Source organism: Myotis brandtii, unplaced genomic scaffold (assembly GCF_000412655.1).
Source record: "Myotis brandtii unplaced genomic scaffold, ASM41265v1 scaffold329, whole genome shotgun sequence".
Taxonomy (NCBI): Eukaryota; Metazoa; Chordata; class Mammalia; order Chiroptera; family Vespertilionidae; genus Myotis; species Myotis brandtii.
In genome coordinates, this window is record NW_005362676.1 from 1,337,888 (window position 1) to 1,341,992 (window position 4,105).

General features: G+C 53.6%; 1 long non-coding RNA gene across 1 annotated transcript in view; it reads left to right on the forward strand.

Moving 5' to 3' along the window:
• Positions 1-4,105, forward strand: part of LOC106726904 — a 9,158-nt gene that overhangs the window by 3,643 nt on the left and 1,410 nt on the right. The window lies entirely within an intron of this gene.

The following is a 4,105-nucleotide window of genomic DNA, read 5'->3' on the forward strand; positions in this document are numbered from 1 at the left end:
GAGGGAGGAAGGAAGGAAGGAAGGAAGGAAGGAGCTAAATTGCCCCTCACTGGCGTTGAAGTTACAGAAATGGTGCATTGCCTGCGGCGGGGACAGCCGGCCGCTCTGCCCCTTCCCCTTCCCCGCATCTTCTTATGGGTCCCTTGCCACTCACTGAAGAACGTCACAGGATTGGATTATCAGGATGCATTAGAGCAGCGGTTCTCAACCTGTGGGTCGCGACCCCTTGGGCGGTCGAACGACCCTTTCACAGGGGTCGCCTAAGCCCATCCTGCATATCAGATATTTACATGACAATTCATAACAGTAGCAACGTGACAGTGATGAAGTAGCAACGAAAATAATTTTATGGTTGGGCCACAAGATGAGGCACTGTATTTAAAGGGCCAGAAGGTTGAGAACCGCTGCCTTAGAGCTTATTGGAGCCACAGAGGACAGGCCTGGAAGCAGGACCTCCACCGGCTGCCAGGACGCCCCCACTTTGACTTTTCCCGTGACTCTCCAGTTACGCCGAAGCCGCCTTTCCTCCATTGAGCTCGCGTGGCTCCCTGTCAGATCTGATGGGACCCTCTCTGCCTGCGTCATGTCTGGGCTCTGGGTTCTGTTCCGGTGGCTTGTGTCTGTCTGCGCCAGTGATGGCGAACCTGTGACACGCGTGTCAGAGGTGACACGCGAACTCATTTTTTTGGTTGATTTTTCTTTGTTAAATGGCATTTAAATATATAAAATAAATATCAAAAATATAAGTCTTTGTTTTACTATGGTTGCAAATATCAACAAATTTCTGTATGTGACACGGCACCAGAGTTGAGTTAGGGTTTTTCAAATGCTGACCCGCCGAGCTCAAAAGGTTCGCCATCACTGGTCCACGCCATCACCATGCTGTTCTGACCACTGTAGCTTCGTGACACACCTTCAGACCAGGGAGTGTGAGGGCCCCTGCCTTGTCCTGGTTTGTGAGGATCGCCTTGGCCATTCAGTCTTCTGTGCTTACATATAAATTAGGATTGTTTTTTCTTTTTTAATATATTTTTATTGATCAGAGAGGGAGGGAGAGGGAGAGACAGAAACATCAATGATGAGAGAGTATCATTGAGCAGCTGCCTCCTGCACACCTCCTACTAGGGATCGAGCCCGCAACCTGGGCATGTGCCCTTGACCGGAATCGAACCCGGGACCCTTCAGTCCGTAGGCCGACGCTCTATCCACTGAGCAACACCGGCCAGTGCAGGGTTGTTTTTTTTACTTCTGGATACAAACAAAAAACGCCATTGGAATCTCAGTAGGACTAGCATGAGTCTGTAGATGACTTCGAGTAATAGGGGAATTTTAACCGTATTAACCCTCCCGGTCCGTGAACACAGGAATAGCTTTCCATGTATTTGTATCTCCGCTTCTGTCGCCAGGATCACAGCATGAAGATTTTCACCTGTCCCTGGTGAAGTGTATCCCTCAGTATTTTATTGTTTTCGATGCTATTTTAAAATGGGATTATTTTCTTTCTTTAGATAACTCATAGTGTATGCACACTGATGATTTTTGCATGTTAATTTTGTACCTTGATTTTATTGATTAGATCTAACAGTTTTTGGGGGGAGTCTTTAGGAATATGTATACATACACATATACATAAGATTTGTTTTCTGGCCCATGTGGCTCAATGGTTAGAGTGTTGGCCCTCACACTGAAAGGTCACAGGTTTGATTCCTGGTCAAGGTCGCCTACCTGGGTTGTGGATTCGCTCGGTTTGCAGGAGGCAACCACTCGATGTGTCTCTCTCTCATTGACATTTCTCTCTCTCTCCATCTCTCCCCTCCACACACTCTCCCCTCTGCTCTCCCCCCACCCCACTCTCTCTGAAAAGCAATGGAAAAAATACCCTCATGTGTGGATTAACAACAATTGCCATCTTCAAATAGAGACCATTTTGCTTCTTTTCCAATTCTGATGCTGCTTATTTCTCTCTCTGGCTGCGCCCTTGGACAGGGCGGCCGCACTGGCAAAAGGCAGAGGTGAGCGTGGCTCCTCCGCTGGCACCGGCCCCCGAGAAAGTTTCCAGCCTCCACCAGGCTCGCGGGGGCTTGTGGCCTTCGCTGTGGGAGGCACATTCCTCTCTCCCTGATGCCGAGGCGCTGGTATCACGAGCGGATGTGAACTTTGTCAAATGCTTTTCCTGCTCCTGTGGAGACGATCGTAGGGTTTTGTTAAGGAGGCGCATGTATCCCAGTGACCGCTGGGGGCTATTGGGTGGAACGGTCCTGCATCCCTGGAACCAACCCCACGTGTTGGTGGTGAGTGGCCCGCTCTGAGCTGCTGAGCGCGGTTTGCTATTTCATGGAGAATTTCTGCATCTGTTCGTCGGGACGCTGGTCTGTGCTGAGCTTACATCGTCCTTTTCGGGCTCTGGGTCAGGAGCTGCCGGCCTTGCGCGGTGAGTCCGGGCGTGTCCGCTCTTCCGTTCCCGCTTGTGAGCATCTGCTACCAGTCGCCTGGGGAACCACCTGGGACCTGGCCCGGGAGGGCCTGGTGGGCGGGTCCAGCTCCTGACGCGGCACTGGGTCTGCTCAGGGTTCCCGAGTCCGGGATTGGCCCTTCCGGCCTGGGTTGTCCACTGTGGGTATTAATCCACGGCAGTGCCTTAGAGCTACACACGTCCAGGTATCAGTTCTGATATTTTCAGTTTAAGATTTATCGATCTCGGTCATCTTTTTGGTAAAAAACCAGCTTAGCCCTGGCTGGTTTGGCTCAGTGGGTAGAGCGGCGGCCTGTGGACTGAAGGGTCCCGGGTTCGATTCTGATCAAGAACACATGCCCGGGTTGCGGGCTCGATCCCCTGTGGGGAGGCAGCCAATCCATGACTCTCTCATCATTGATGTTTCTCTCTCCCTCTCCCTTCCTTTCTCCCTTCCTCTCCCTTCCTCTCTCTTCCTCTCTCTCCCTCTCCCTTCCTCTCTGAAATCAATAAAAATATTTAAAAAATAAAAATAAAAACCCAGCTTAGTGTCACTGGTCTTCCCTGTTGCTCCGGCCTCTGCGGCATTTCTTCCCCTCAGTGTGTGCTGTCACTTCCTTCCTTCTGCTGAGCGTGGGCTTATTTCCGTTTTAGTTCCTTGAGGCTTGGGTTGTTTGAGCTCTTTGCTGCTTTCCTCCATGTGCGTTGATCACTGCACCTTCCCCTGTAAGAACTGCTTTTGCAGCATCCATAGGATTTGTACACCGTTTCCATGGTCACTTGTTTCAAGCTGGTTCTTGGCTCCCCTTTGATCTCCTCTTTGGAGAAGCTGTTGATCCGCAGGAGGCAGGGCCACAGGATGGGCGCTGCTGCCAGAGGGAGGAGATGCCCGGAGCCTGGGGGTCCCGCGGGAGGCGCTCTCGGCGGCCACAGCGGGGACGGTGTGAGGAACAGCCAGGACGGTGCCCTTATAACCCAGAGAATAAGATGGGTTCCCTGCACCCATAATAACAGCAATTAGACAAGTGGGGAGTGGGGAGTGGAGGGGGGTGTGGACGGTTCAATGAATGAATGTCGGGAAGTGCAGGGAAATGGCACCGTCATCGTTGCGAACAAGACGCTATACTGCGTGGGGGAGTGTGAGGGGACCTGTCTCAGTGTGTCCCCGAGATACTCGTCAGCACAGGGAGGGCAGGGACTTAGGGGAGAAGCCCAGTGGAGCGGGTGGTCTGGTGGTCAAGGCCAGCGCCACGCGGCCTGAGGCATTGACACCATGGCCCCAGGGTGCACGCGGGACCCAGTAGACCCGGTCCGGTCCAGGGAGCACCCAGGGCACAGCCACAGCCACGCGCAGGGACACTGTTCACAGTGACGGCCCGTCTGCCCAGGCGGAGGGGCCCCGGGACGGGCAGGGCCCGCAGGGAAGGGAGGCTCAGTCGGGTGTTGTTGATGGTGCTGGGCACTGCGATGCGCTCGGTGCTGATGGTGCTGCTATGGTTACGTGAATGTGAGCTGCAGGGAAGTTAGGTGACACGGATGTTAGTACTACAGCTGAGCGGTTCCTTCCCCAGCCGCCCCACGAGGCAGAGGCTGAGCGGCAGGCGCTGTGAGGTGACTGAGGCCGGGGCTGAGGGTGGGCAGGGCCTGGGGGGC